This window comes from Acomys russatus, chromosome 15 (genome assembly GCF_903995435.1).
Source record: "Acomys russatus chromosome 15, mAcoRus1.1, whole genome shotgun sequence".
Taxonomy (NCBI): Eukaryota; Metazoa; Chordata; class Mammalia; order Rodentia; family Muridae; genus Acomys; species Acomys russatus.
The window spans coordinates 58137759-58151880 of record NC_067151.1 but is presented as its reverse complement, the minus strand read 5'-3'; positions in this window follow the sequence as shown (position 1 = coordinate 58151880).

Here is a 14122-nt window from a genome sequence, read left to right as displayed (position 1 = left end):
GACTTTTGGGGCCATCTCTTCAGCCCCAGCCCCACAGTTTGAATAATCTATATTGACTTGTTTCCAAATTCACTGACTCTCAATCGTGTTAATTCTATTTGTGAATCCTCACAGCCCTCCCTTCTCCCATTTTCTCCTTGTACCCTCCCCTCCCCTTTCCTCCCCTTCCTGTCCCCTTCCCTCCTCCCTCCCTCCTCTCCCCTCCCCTCCCCTCCCCTTCTATCCCCTCCTTTCCTCTCCTCTCCTCTCTTCTCCATTCTCCTTTTCCTCCTTCTTCTCTTCTCCCCCCACGTTTTCATTTTTGACACAGGCTCTCCCTTACACTTGATTCTCTCTCCTCCACTCCCTGAGAACAGGATTACCACTATGCCTTTGTCTCTGTGGTCTTGTTCCTGTTGGGCTGTGGGTGCTCTGTTCGTGTTTTGCTTTCGGTTTCTATCTCTCTGGTTAGATTTCCCACTGATGCACACACATCATCCACTGACTCTCCAAGGCTCTGATGCTCGCAACAGCCATTTGCTGTGTATTTCTACTCATTTCCTGGCCCTCCCTGAGTTTGGTTTTATTCCTAAGCTTGCCTTCTTTTTCTTTTTTTTACCTCCTAGTGTTAAGGATTGCTAGCCTTGAACTTACAACCCTCCTTCCTCAGTCTCTTAAGTAGTTGAGGTTAAGGACTAACACCACGAGGCTCAGATGTTAATTCTACCCTTTACAATGAGTTTACATCTCTGTCTTCTTTGTAATTTATTTATTTATTTATTTATTTATTTATTTATTTATTTATTTGAGCACTAGGCATTCTGTGAATAGTAGAGCCCAGGGCAAGTATTACTTATAACTGGGAACAAACATGTCAGGCCTTTAGTGCAGAGATTTACTTAATCAAACTAGACGTTGAATTTGTTTGCATGCATGTGTGTGTGTGTTTGCTTGCTTGGTTGTTTGCTTGCTGGTCTGTTTTGAGACAGGCTTTCTCTGTGTAACCCTGGATGTCCTGGAACTCTGTAGACCAGGCTGGCCTCGAACTCAGAGATCTGCCTGCCTCTGCCTTCCGAGTAAGGAGAATAAAGGCGTGAGGCACCAGCAGCTGTTTTCACTACTGTTAGAACCTCATTTAGTTCACAACTGCCTTCAAGTTCCTAACATGGCAGTGTTCAACCTAACCAGACATCTGACAATGACTGGGGACATTTGTTTGTTTGTTTTACAACTGAGAGAAGAACGTGACACTAGAATCTAGTGAGGCGAGACAGGGATGCTGTTAAGGATTACTGTTGATCATACTACGATGCACTTCGTACCCAACAGTAAATAGTCATGTGGTCTGAAGTATTAGCTTGACAAAGTTGAGAAATCATGGTTAACTTTGAATTACATGGGCACAGGGGCCAGGGTCAGCTAATAGGACTCCAGAGGTTGATTCTCAGTGATCCTGGCCCTCCATCGCTTCTCTGGGTATCTAGGAATACATTTGAACAGAAACTGTGAAAGGGCAGCCATCCAAGGGTGTTAGGGACAGAGAAGCTTATGTGATTGTTAGGAATGGAGTGTACACAAGCTCCAGGCAGGTGTGTGTAGGGGAGGCAGGCCTTAGGTTTCTCGGGGCGTTGGTAGGCAAGTGGTGCCCCAGAATAGTACATAAAGACAGGAGGGAGGGGTGGCAGGGGTAGGGGGTGGGGATAGATCTTAGGTTGCAGTGTTAGATGAGAGGAGTGAGTGTGGTGTACATGCCCCACAACACGTGGAACCCCAGATTGCTAAGTTGTCCGCTGTGCTTGTGTGCCTCATCTACACCAGCAAGAGGTCTCCTTCCATGTTCCTGAGCCTGGAAGCTCCAGGCAGCTTGTTACCTGACAAGCTGGCGGTGGAACGGAAGAAGATGCTCCACAGACTCACCTGCAGGCCAGCCTGATGGAGACCTTTCCTCACTTGAGTTGAGGTCCCCTCCTTCCACGTGACCCTAACAGGTACCAAGCTCACACAAACACAATCAAAGAAACAAACATTAAAGCTACAGAACAGACTAAGAGTCCAGATAAAGAAGACACTGCTGCCTGCACTTAACAACAGTCTTGTGAAGAAAGACACATATTTTGATACTAATGAGAATTCTCCATCACATGTCCTGAAAGATACATTTCAGAAGAGAAATATTAGCCCCAGGCCTCTGTCTACTTATACTAATATTTTTTATTAGGATTGCTTGTGACTTTTTATCAGTATTCTGGCTTCAAACTTATATCAGTCTGACTAATTTGTTCAAATTCCATTTTCCCCGTAAGAACTGTTACTTTTGTTGCATAATTTCCCAGAACTCACAAAAAAATTCCTATAACATGCATTTTCTTCTGGTTATAAAAGTATAACATGTTCATTATTGAAAAACTGAAAACCACAGGAAATAAGTAGCCAATAATTATCCCACTCAGAGATAATTTTTAAAATAATACCAAGTTTTCCCCCACTTTACATATACTTACTTTAAACATGAGTATCAAGATGCCATACTCTTCAAGACTGAAACTTTTTTTTTTTTTCTGTTCAATGCCAGGCACTGTGGTGCATACCTGTAACCCCAACAGAGGCAGAGGCAGGCAGATCTCTGTGAGTTCAAGGCCAGCCTGGTCTACAAAGCAAGTCCAAAACAGCCAAGGCTATACAGAGAACCCCTACCTCAAAAATGTAATAATAATAATAATAATAATAATAATAATAATAATAATAATAATAATAATAATAATAATAATAATAATCTGTATTAATTAGGAATGTCCAGAGAAACATAAGCAGTAGGGTGTGTGCCAATGTAGGTATAGATGCAGATAAGAGGGAATTTGGCATGAGAAGTGGTTCGTGCAACTACAGAATCTAAATGTGCCATTTGCAAACTGGTAAAAATAAGAAATCCAGTAGTTCTGTTTAAGTGCAAGCCCTCAGAACCAGGTTGCAGCAAGGAAAGGGGCTACTGGTCCAATTCCCAGAGCCAGAAGGCCCAGCATGCCCACCTCTGATGCTGGAAGGCAGGAGAAGATGCACATCTAAGCCGAAGAGGAGACTCACCAAGATAGGAAAGATGCTTCCTTCCAGGTTGCCAAATACAAATAGCCAGAACACTGTGAATGTAACCTTACTATAATTCCTCATTGTGTTGTGGTTCTTCTTGCTGTATGTAGTTTATTTTATATGTGTGTAGTAATATTAATGTATATGTAAAAAATAAAAAATATTAAAAGGAAAAAATGGCAGCACAAAGAATACTATGATAGAAGTGAAGAGATAAATAGAGAGCAGAGAAAATAAAGGTGAATTTCTCTTTGTCTAGCCATCCTCCTCTCCTTTATCTTCAGAGGTGGGAATACGTGACTGAAGGAAAACTGAAAGTGAAGTGTGTGCCTTCCGACAGCCTTACCCACAAAGCACTGTAATAAAACAGGAAATAGAAGAAGAAGAAGAATGATATCTTTGATGTGTTCCTGTATTCGTTTTGCAAGTATTTTATTTAGTATTTTTGCATCTATGTTCATAAGAGAAATTGGTCTGAAATTCTCTTTCTTTGTTGAATCTTTGTGAGGTTTAGGTATCAATGAGACTATGGCCTCATAGAATGAATTTGGTAATTTTCCATCCATTTCTATCTTTTGGAGTAGCTTGAAGAGTATCGGTATTAGCTCGCCCTTGAAGGTCTGGTAGAATTCTGCACTGAAACCATCTGGCCCTGGGCTTTTTTTGGTTGGGAGACCATCGATGATTGCTTCTATTTCTGTAGGGGAAATGGGACTATTTAGCTTGTTTATCTGTTTTTCATTCAACTTTGGCAAGTGAAATTGATCAAGAAAATCGTCCATTTCCCTTAGATTTTCAGATTTGGGCCCAAGGGTCCCGCTCAAACTAAGGCACCAGCCAAGGACAATACAGGAGGTAAACTTTAAACCCCTTCCCAGATCTAGCCAATGGTCAGAATATTCTCCACAGTTGAGTGGAGAGTGTGATATGACTTTCTCACGTACTATGGTGCTTCACATTTGACCATGTCCCCTGGAGGGGGAGACCTGGTGGCACTCAGAGGAAGGACAGCAGGTAGCCAAGAAGAGACTTGATACCCTATGAGAATATATAGGGGGAGGTGATCCCCCTCAGGAACAGTCATAGGGGAGGGGAATAATGGGAAAATGGGGGGGGGGAGGAGTGGGAGTATACAAGGGATGGGATAAACATTGAGATGTAACAAGAATAAATTAATAAAAAAAAATTTAAAAAGAAGAAGAAGAAGAAGAAGAAGAAGAAGAAGAAGAAGAAGAAGAAGAAGAAGAAGAAGAAGAAGAAGAGTGTTCCATGTCTTGACATTTTGGACTTCTAAATTTTAAAGGAATACACATTTATGACTCACGCAGAATCAATTGAAACTTTTTTGGCATAAATATTTTGGAACATAATCCATACTGCAGACTCCTAGTGCAGTTCCAACATCCGCTGAGTAATTATGTGTGAGCAGGGACTCTCTTGCTGAGTCTGCTGGAGGAATGACCTACAGGGCTCTCCACTCTCCAGCCTCGACCTTGGGAGCCCTGCAAACATCTAGGAAGAAATGATCTGGGCAAAACCTCTGAGGTCATTCCCTAGGAGTAGGGTGTGAGCATTTCATTGTTGCAATGGCCTTCAAACCTCCATGTCACACTTAGAGAAGGACCCTCCCTGTCCTCTGTCAAAGAGAAGTTTCACAAAACAGAAGCGAATGCTCTGGAAAGTGACCTCCAAATGAAAGCTAATAACGCTTTCCTTTCTTGGTCAAAACATAACCTTCAGAGCCAAGTGTAGTGGCTGGCCCCTGTCGTCCCGGCACTTACTTGGGAGGCTAAGGCAGGAAGGAGGTTGTAGTAAGGTCAAGGCAAGCTTGGGCTACATCCAGAGCTAGAGGCAAAGCCTGTGATCCAGGGCACCACTGTTACGCTGCCTCACAAAGGCACACAGGAGCTCTTCAGGCTCAGTGCTCACGGCAGCACACAGGTACACACACACACACACACAAACACACATGTAGACAGTTGCTTCTAGAAAAAGCAAAGATGTCATTGAGCTTAGAAAACAAAGCCACTACCTCAGAGACCTAAGGGCAAATGCTGTGGTGGATACTGAATAACATAGCACCAGTAGACCTAAAAAGTCTGTCTGATTGCACTTGTAATTTACTTTGATTTACTAGAACTAATTTGCAATAGTGACTGGCAATCTGCCCCTGGTAAGGATGCTTCTAAATTTAAAATCCAATTTTAATTCATTTTAACAAATGCTTATTGAGCCCTTCTAAGTGCCAGGCATTTTTGCTAGGGTCTGGGAACAGAGGTTTGCCCAGGAAACATGGTGGTCCTCCCACAAGCTACCAAAATATCAGATTTCCTACTGACAGTCCTCATTAAATGTGTCCCACCAGGCATGTTCTAGTGTCCCAACCAATGCCATTCACTTGGCCAGTTATCTCAGGCTGTGCAATGAGGTCCAGAGGCCATGATGCATGCCCTGTGCTATGACAGGCTTTGTAGAAAGATGCTGTTTCCGTATCCCTTCCCTCATGGTTAGATATAGCCAGCCATGGCATTGAAAGCCTGGGGACAGCCTGGGAATACAGACTCTCTCACCAGGCAAGCTCTGCAGCCAACGTGGTAATAGGATGTTGTTCCACAGGTGCGAACCTATAGGGCCCTAGCAAGAATGTGACCTAAGATTTATATTTTTAATACATTTTTTTTTCTGTTAAAAGTGTTTTTTTCCCCCTTTGGTTGCTGGCAGGTCAAATTGATACACATAGTTAGAGTTCTGCCCAATGAGAACATGTTGTACCATCCTAAGTCACATCTAGAAGACAGGCTGGTGGGTTATTTCTATATGGAAAGGACGTAGTATCTAATTAAGAAAGTCCTTTCAGGGGCTGGAGAGATGGCTCCTGGTTAAGAGCACTCGCTGCTCATCCAGCGGACCCAGGGTCAATTCCCAACACTCACGTGGGTGACTCCTAGCCACCTGTGACTCCAGTTCCTGGTGGAGTCCATGCCCTCTTCTGACCTTCTCAGACATGCACGTGGTGCACAGATACACATGCAGGCGCTCACATACACACATAAAACAAAGTGACAAAATGAAATAAGGAAGTCCTGTCAGCCGTTGGTGCCCAGCTGTAGGACAGGTGCACATCACCCCCACCAGCTTCCCACGACGAAAGAGTCGAAATGTACCTTACACTTTTTCTATCAAATGGGAACAGGTACAAGGCATTGTGTCCCTCGTTTGCATTCATATGTGTTCTCTGGACAGGAGAAAAGGAGTAGCAGGGATGTGGAGCAGAGCTTCATGGAGTATGGTTTACTCTGTTTGCATGGTAGCTTGAGGCAGGTAGGTCATGGTGTAGTGAGTATTCACATTGAAGCCTTTGGAACCTGTTCATGTTGTGGCGGCAGGGGTGGGGTGGGGGGGGGGGGGGGGGGGGGGGGGGGGGGGGGGGGGGTGGAACCACCAGCACTCCCTGAGCCAACCTTGCGTTGGGAGGGCTGTTTTTGCAGAACTCTGTCCCCTCAGGGCGCACGTGTCCCTGCAGGTGCCTGCCCGCCAGCTTTGGTGGCCACAGTATCAACACATCCATCAGCAGCCGTTCATATTAAGTTACAGAACACATACCGCGGGGCCCAATTTAACTGGAGGACAAGGAAATGTTTTAAATTCTACAGCTGCCCCTCCCTGCCTCCCCCACCCCCAGCCATACGAGGCCAGTCACGTTGTGTAACCTTTCTTTGCTATCTACGTCTCCGCTGCACCCAGCTGTTGCAAGGTACAATATTATACCTCGCCCAGACTCCTGGCACCTGTTGTAGGCAATTTGAAATAAAAACAAGTTGGTGGGGAAGCCGAGAAGGTATCTGAGAGCATATTTTCTTCACTAGGATTCTACAACCATTCTTCTTTGTCACCATTTGGCGGGGGCTGGGGGGCTGGGGGGGGTTAAGGGGAGGATAACACATCTCTCTTTAGAGAGAACAAATCAGCACTCGGCTGGTCCAGGGGCTGCAGACAGCCTTGCTCACTCTCCCTTGGTCCACTCTGCTTCTCTGTGGTGTGCTAATATTTCCTTTCTGCCTTTCGATTTGTCACAGCCGCTTTTTCTCCCCTGAAGGAGCTTTCATTTCCTCTTGTTTGTCCATCCTGCACTCCCTCCCTCCCCTGGAAGACTAGAGAAGGTTTGCAAATTAAAGGCAGGGGTCCAGCAAGGTTAGACACAACCCAGCTGTCGCCATAACACAGAGGGGATGCCAAACTCCGCATGCGCATCTATGTAACCCCTGAGGCACCTTGTTCTAGGCTCACCTGTCTGCTCTTCATCAGTGTGTGCCCTTGGTTGTGAGATTGCTTCAGTGGGACAGCCATTTGTTCTGGGAACAACGGGAGCTCCAGAGGGTCAAGAATACCCAGCTCACCTCACAAGCCTTCCAGAATCATATGCCAGGGCCCAGGCTGCTTTTTTTTTTTTTTTTTTTTTTTTTTTTAATGTTTGTTTCTGCTGTATCTAAATCCTTCATCAGTCATCATGGTCCCTGGGAACCCATTATAGGGCTGGGATGTAGAGCTTTGGACCTGAGCACACACAAGCAAGAAGAGAACACAACCTTCCCCAGGGCGTGGGGATGGGACAGGGAGCTGCGGTAGAGGAGAGATTTGAGCTTGAGATACCTGGGTTCAAATCTTACTGCTGGACTTAATAGATACTGGGTTTTGAGTTAGTCATTCTGCTCCCGAGAGCTTCAGGGAATATGGCTCACACTTTCTTACGGGGTGCAGTGTGGAATCAAATGTGTTTGAAATGCCCAGTCCAGTGTTAAGACTATTAAGAGCCCACCAACACACACCCTCACCCCTCCCGACCCCTGCCCGGGAGGCCCTGCTGGTATTTTCAATGCATACAACACCATTGGAGCCACAGGCAGACAGTCATGGGAAAATGTTGGTTGAGGAGTCAGCCCCTTCTTTCCTGTTCTTGCTCCCGTGCCTTGCTTCTTCTGCAGCTGAGTGACCCCAGCTGTGATTTCTAGTCTCCCCGAGGCACAAACGTCTGCCTACTCTTTGGATATTATAGTAACTGATGTCTTCTTCTTAGCCATAAGCACACAGTCTCCTCTTATCCGAGGAGTATGAATTCTGTAACTCCCATTGGATCCTAAAACTGCAGGCAACACCAAAGCAAATAGGCCGTCTTCCCCTGTACATGCAATTCCTAGGATGGTGTCTAAGTTATAAATGAGTGCCAGAAAGAACTTGACAACAGTAGCTCATAATAAAAGAATAACCGTAAAACACTGAGCACCGTTTGACTGACTACCACACTCACAACAGCTGATTTGATAACTGAGTTGCTAAGTGACTAACGTTTGGGCAACACACAACAGGACACCCTGGACATAGGTGATTCACGTCCTAGGTCGGAAATTATAGAATTTCATCATGTACCGAGTAGGCGTGGTGGTTGGTGCACACAGGCAATCCCAGCAGTCAGCAGCTGGGTCAGGAGGCTCATGAGTTTGAGGCCAGCCTGGGCTACAGAGTAATGAAGCTGCCGTCTCAAAAACAAAGTATTTCATCACGCTACTCAGAACAGTATGCAATTTGAGAGTTACGAATTGTTTACTTCTGGAGTTTTCCATGTAGTATTTCTGATCTGTTGATTTCTGGTAACTCAGCTACGGAAAGAAAGCCGTGGGGGCGGGGAGACTACTTTGGGTCAACCCTGAGGTCACCAGAGCAGGATCGCTCCTGGAATTCCGAAGCTGCATTGCTGGTGTCTACCAGGGGAAAGCGGTCAAAGATGAAGAAGACGAGGGGCCTAGGGCCCGCCTCCGCCTGCTCTCACCGCCAATCCTCTCCCCGAAGGCTGTCTGTGTGGACACCCCTCCCTGATCTGGTTTGTGATTCCCTTCAGCTGGGGCCTTGGTCAGCTTGCAGCTTTCTCTCTTTGCTGCGGAGCTCAGTCTCCTCCCCATCGTCTGAACTCTTGCTGAGTCTCCCCCGCCTGTGCTGCTGTCAGGCGCTCTGTTCCACAGAACTTCAAGCACTCAAGTGAGGAGAAAGGGCAGAGGAAGGGGCAGCGAGACACGGTGCAGCGCAGGCAGAGAAAGAGGCACCCTCTGCGTTAAATGCTGGCTCATGGGCTGGAATAGCTCCAAGGAGATCCGAGCCACGCAGAAAAGATGAATTTCGCAAGTCTTTTTCTGCCAATGCCTCTACCGGCCTTGTTATGCCCAAATGCCTGGTAAACAGACCCTCCTGACATGACTTGCAGGGTTAGCATGGAAACCGGGACCTACGAAGATAGCTGCAAAATGACAAAGAAACATCCGCTCTTGGGGTAATTAGTACTGTACATTGAAGGTTTCCACTGAAGAAGAATCAGTCTCTTTTCTCCGGTTTCTTTTTATTTACATTGACTCAAAGCACGATACGTTGTGCAATCAGGTGAGATTTGCCACATGTGCACACTGGTGAAGCTTCCACCACAGAGAGCTTCGCAGTGTGTCAGTCACCACCTTGTTCTTTCTTCTGAGTTCTTCCTGCTCATGAGCCTAAGCAACCACTCGTTTCCCCAGTTTGCTGTTGTTTGGCCAATAGGGGTTAATTTGCATGATATAAAACTTTTATTTAAAAATGGAATCATATACACTATATACCCTCATTTGGAGGATCTGGCTTCTTTTCCTCAACACTGGTTCAAAAGTCATCCGTATGTTGTGGTGGACCCATATAGTAGCTTATTTTCGCTATTGTTGTTGAATCAATACAAAACAAAACAACAACAACCTACGCCCAAATTAAACATTGTTCATATCTTCTTCTCTGTGACTGAGATACTGGGCTTCCTCCTTCACTTCTGTATTCATAAAATGATTTCCTTTCCTCCCCTCTGTCCCACTTTCCTGGTAAGTGAAGACTTTCCTGGGACATGCCCCTTGGGATAGTATCCAGATATAAGTGGGACTTTACATGAGAGAATCACGGGAGAATGGGGAAATAGAAGGATCCAGGGGGTTCTAGAAACCTACAAGAAGAACATTATGACGGGCAGATCTGGGCCCAGGGGTCCTGCTCAAACTATGGCACTAGCCAAGGACAATACATGCAGTAAACTTCGAACCCCTACCCAGATCTCGCCTGTCGATGGACAGGACATTCTCCACAGTTGAGTGGAGAGTGGAGTCTGACTTTCACATGAACTCTGGTGCCCCATATTTGACCACATCCCCTGGATGGGGAGACCTGGTGGCACTCAGAGGAAGGATAGCAGGCTACCAAGAAGAGACTTGATACCCTATGAGCATATGCAGGGCGAGGAGGTCCCCGTCAGTCATAGTCATAGGGGAGGGGAGTAGAGTGAAAGAGGGAGGGAGGGAGGAATGGGAGGATACAAGGGATGGGATAACAATTAAGGTGCAATATGAATAAATTAATAAAATATTTTTTTTAATTTATTTCTTTTCATGTGTTTAACTTTGGTGGAAAAGAAGCAGGTTTCCTGTGTTCACCTAGGTTAGACAGGACTAATTAAAAGTCAGATTCCCAGGGCATAAAGCAATGAGGTAGGACACTAAGGGTGCTTGTGTGGGAGAATAGAGCTTGTGCTGACCTAGCCATCTCAGAAAGAATAGAAGTGGTCAAACCCTGACTGTGATGAAGGAGGGGGAAGGCAATTCTATCACATTGTTTCCTGGGATGTTTTTTAAAGACTGTTTCTTCAACCCCCAATGTTGATGAGCCTCAAGGATCTTCATGTGAACCTCTGCCTACTCATCACTTGGTTCCCAATAGTGTTTAACCCAAACATCGGAATCTATTTTACATAAAACATAACATAAGGGAACAGATTTGAGCAGGCAAGAAGGCAATTGGGGAATTCACCTGTCTTCCGGGTCCATCCTAGTCCATCTTCCTTACTATGCATTTATTTTTCTTTTCTTTATTGTATCATGAACATTTTATTCAAAACCTTATGCAGCTGGACGGAGCCCCCTTCTTGCTGGGGCTGTTCCCTTCCAGATCCATTGGCTTGCTTTATTCCTCTTTCCTGCAGACGGAAGCTGTCAGGTCAAGTTCAAGGGGAAACCCAGCTATTTATGACAAGGCTTCTCCGATGAAAAGCGAACTGCTAGGTTGAACCGTGGCAGAGGGGAAGGCAGGCCAGGAAATGATGAGAGCAGGCAGTCTTGGGAAGTTCAAGAGCAGAGGGCACACAGATTGGGTCGAAGAATAGGTGAGTTAAGAGGCAACTGGGCTGGACAAGTAGAGATCTTTCAGTCCTGCAAGCCCCCTTTCTCAAGTCAGAATGCCATGACAGAAAAGTGACCTGCTGAGGGACAATCAGCCAAGGGGACACCTAGGAATCACTTCAGATCTGTCTATTGTTTTAGTTGGAAATCAAGTCCTGTCCATTGCTTCTTATGACCTCTCTCCTGCTCGGTCCTGTTTTCTATCCCAACTGCTCCGATTTAATGGCCAGCCCTTGTCCATAGCCACGTTCCAGCACAGCGAGCAATTACAATGGTACTTATCTATTGGTTTCCCTTCCGGACAAAGGCAAAGTGATAACCTTGGATGGACCCCAGGGTAACTTGACACCTGCTCCCAACTGCAGCTAGTGGCAAACTGTCACAGCTTCCTGAAGCAGCATGAATATCCAAGTTACTTTTTGAAAAACGAAGTCCCCAGACCCTACCAGTGGCCGGGGCCAGGCCATTTTGTAAAGCTCATCCACTTGGGTTGAGCTGTGACAATCCTAAAAGCTGAAGTAAAGTGGTTTATGGAGCTAAAGCGACTTTGCGTCTCTAGATTTTTGTCTCCTCTGCAATGCAACTCCTAGTAAAGCCAACCAGGAGAGATGACCACCCACTACCCAACAGCCTTCATCCTACCATTCCCTGGGGACTCCTAGCAGCAGACAACTGCGTTCCTCTGAAACGTGAAAGAAGGGACCCTCTCATTCTGCCACATTGGCCTGAGCTCTCCTCAGAGCCCACACCACACTGATGTCTGTCTGTCCATCTAAAGCATTAATAACTCCTTTAACACATTTCTCACTAAAAGGACAACCTACCTTAGTGGCCATTTTGAACCCCAAACTTGAAACCTTTCACCTATCTCAGGAGAGTCTTGTGTCAGTGAGTCCTGTGACAGACTATTTTCTCTGAAGAGCAGATGACCAATGAAATATTGCACCCTCTAAGACAATCCCATAGTTTGAGGATTGTATGGGTTTGTGTACACAAAAGCAAGCCTTGATGCTTGCTTATCCTCAGCCAAAGCTGCCTTTGTTTTGTCCTCATTAGAGGCTGGAACTCCTGACATGGGGTGGGGTGGCAGCTCAGCTTCCTGCTGTCTTTCTCCTCCATTTCCACCACCTAAGTGAGCCACACATTCTAGAAGCTGCAGTGAAGATGTGATTGAAATGAAGGGCCGCATGGATGCTTCATACGTGAGACCACTAGTCTGAGTGTCCCCCAGGTCACACTACGGTTTCCAACATGCGCCTTATAACATACTGCACCCTGGCAGCCTGACGGTATCCCACCTTCTGGGACCTGCCCCTGCCTGTTTTCTTTGTCTTGAGCTCCCACTTAGAATCCTGTAATAAGCTCCTTTCTAAACACCCTCCTGTTGACTGTGAGATTCATTCTTCAGCTTCTCAAGACGAAGGACCTGGAAGCCACTAGCTTGGGGCGGGGGAGGGGAGGGGGTCTGGTGGCTGCTGGTGTCCTGCTCCTTAGCTCTCCAAGGTGTGTACACTTGAGGCCAGAAAACCTCTCATCCTCCAAGATCCCACACGCACTTCCCCACTGCTTCATCAGCCCATGGCCCCAGCAGCAAACTAGCAGTTAGTCTTTAAAGGTTTAGTTCTGTTCTCATCTCTGAGGTCCATGGGTAAGCTGGAAGACAATGTCAGGACCTCTAGAGTTTCAGGAAGTTATGAGCTGCCCAACATGGGTGCTAGGAACCGAGCCTCTCTGGAAGTGAGAGAAGCCTCTAAATATCTGAGCCACCAAGCCAGCCCTCTAATTTTTTTTTTTTTTTTTTTTTTAAAGAAGTAAAATGGTCCCTGGGCATGGTAGCAAACGCCTCTAGTCCCAGCACTTGGGAGACAGAGGCAGTTGGATGTATGTGAGTTCAAGGGCAGCCTGGTCTACAGATTAAGTTCCAGGACAGCCAGGCTACGAAGAGAAACCCTATATCAACAAACCAACCAACCAAATGAGCAAATTCCTTTCAGTTGGTTCATACAAGGAACCCGGTCCTAGTAAACAGGACAGGAGTGCCTGTCTTCCTCCTCTAGAGTTTATTCATGATTTGTGCCTCCCCCACCGCATACTTTAGGAAAGGTGGGTTAAGGCTGTTCTCTGCCAGAGTGCAGGCACACACGGGCTACAGTTCTGGAAAGTGCAATGCCTGGGGACCCTGCTGTTAAGAAGAAATATTTGACCTGTTCTCTTTTCAGCTGTTTCCGTGTTCTCCCAGGATGCTGGTCATCTTGCCCAACCATCGTGCCATCTTGACAGCAGTTAAACAAAAGATAACAACCCAGAAAGGCAAAATAGGAATTGAGAGGCCCCTGGGTCTTCTCTGACAATTCACCAGCTCTGTTATTTATTTTTCTGAGTCATGGCAGACCCTTCCTCAGCCGTGTGAGGTGGGTTTCCTGGAGTTTGAAGCAGTGAGTCTTCTGATACAATGACACGTACAGTGGACTACCATTGGTGACTTGTTTTTAAGCATTTATTTTTATAGGCCTTAATTCATAACTTTATGGCACATTATAGTAGGCGATGATAAGGAATCACAGAGACACACGCTCTGAGATGGGGATTTAGAGATGCAAATTGAAGCTGTATCAAGTCTAAGCATCCAATTGACTTTATATTTAGCTTTGATTGTATAATGCCGAGGGAAGTTTCGTTCCTACAGATGAGTAACTCTAAGGGTTATAATGTAACTTTTTTTTTTTTCTTTTCAAACTCAAGACAGTTTTTCCTTACTAGTGGGAGCAGAGAAAACTTTATTTCACTGTCCAGGCTCATGCACATAAAGTTAGAGTGAAAGGCAAAAC